Here is a 1,840-nt window from a genome sequence, read left to right as displayed (position 1 = left end):
ACGTGCCATCATGGAAAGAAAAAAAATGTACAAAGAAAAAAAATTAATTAAATTGTTATATGTATCCAGTGATTATACTATAAAGTTATTTTCCATTTAACTTCACCAGTTTTAGATTATTTTTATTGAAAATCACTGAATTTTCACATTTGCCGTTCAAATACTGAGAAGAGACGGTGCGTTGAGGCACAACGGATTGCGGACTCGGCTAACTGCTGGCCTGCTGTGCAGTGAGACCGTATTGCTATATGAACTAGATTATACATTTCCATAGTTTAGTTAGCTGGGGTATATAATGTACAGTGTATTTTGTCAACAACTGTATGTGTGTAATGTATTTATTGTGCTGAGCGATCATAAAACGGCTGCGAAGACACACTGGCTGAGGCTCGCAGTAATCCCGCCTCCTGGTGGTAGAGAATGCACCCCCGCCGTAGAATGCACCCCCTGACGGGAGTGTTGTATCAACTAAAGCCCACACTTAAAGTTTCCATGTGCAAGATTGAATCTATTTAAAAAAGTTATTTAATAAGAAGCCAAAAAGTGCAAAAACAATAATGTTCGTGTTGGAGGAGTTGTGAATGACTGCAGGGCCACAACATTAGGTACACCTGCAGACTGCAGCACGGATTTCATATTTAATTCATTCACAACTCCTCCAACATGAACATTATTGTTTTTGCACTTTTTGGCTTCTTATTAAATAACTTTTTTAAATAGATTCAATCTTGCACGTGGAAACTTTAAGTGTGGGCTTTAGTTGATATAACACTCCCGTCAGGGGGTGCATTAATCCAGCACAACAGCGGCGCATGGACTTCATTTATAAGTAAAGGTAAGACCATAATAATGTTTTTTTTTTTAAATGTGCTTTTTTGTGTGCTACAGTTTGTATGTGTAAAGTTAAAGTTAAGTTAAAGGCCTACTGAAATGATTTTTATTTATTTAAACGGGAATAGCAGATCCATTCTGTGTCATACTTGATCATTTCGCGATATTGCCATATTTTTGCTGAAAGGATTTAGTAGAGAAAATTGACGATAAAGTTCGCAACTTTTGCTCGCTGATAAAAAAAAGCCTTGCCTGTACCGGAAGTAGCGTGACGTCACAGGAGCTAGTATTCCTCACAATTCCCCGTTGTTTACAATGGAGCGAGAGAGATTCGGACCGAGAAAGTGATGATTACTCCATTAATTTGAGCGAGGATGAAAGATTCGTAGATGAAGAACGTTACAGTGAATGACTTGAGAGGCAGCGATGGACGTATCTTTTTTCGCTAACTTAGGTACAAGCTGGCTCATTGGATGCCACACTCTCCTTTTTCTATTGTAGATTACAGATTTGTATTTTAAACCACCTCGGATACTATATCCTCTTGAAAATGAGAGTCGAGAACGCGAAATGGACATTCAGTGCCTTTTATCTCCACGACAATACATCGGCGAAATGCTTTAGCTACGAGCTAACGTGATAGCATCTTGCTTTAACTGCATATAGAAACAAAAGAAATAAACCCCTGACTGGAAGTATAGATAGAAAATCAACAATACTATTAAACCGTGGACATGTAAATACACGGTTAATGCTTTCCAGGCTGGCGAAGGTTAACAATGCTGTGCTAACGACGCCATTGAAGCTAACTTAGCAACCGGACTGCACAGAGCTATGCTAAAAACATTAGCTCTCCACCTACGCCAGCCCTCATCTGCTCATCAATACCCGTGCTCACCTGCGTTCCAGCGATCGGCGGAAGGACGAAGGACTTCACCCGATGCGTTTGGCGGCCCGGAGACGTAGGAAGTCAAGGTGAGGTCGCCGGCTAGCGCGTCTGCTCTCCAAC

This window comes from Entelurus aequoreus, linkage group LG02 (genome assembly GCF_033978785.1).
Source record: "Entelurus aequoreus isolate RoL-2023_Sb linkage group LG02, RoL_Eaeq_v1.1, whole genome shotgun sequence".
Taxonomy (NCBI): domain Eukaryota; kingdom Metazoa; phylum Chordata; class Actinopteri; order Syngnathiformes; family Syngnathidae; genus Entelurus; species Entelurus aequoreus.
This window is presented reverse-complemented; position numbering follows the sequence as displayed.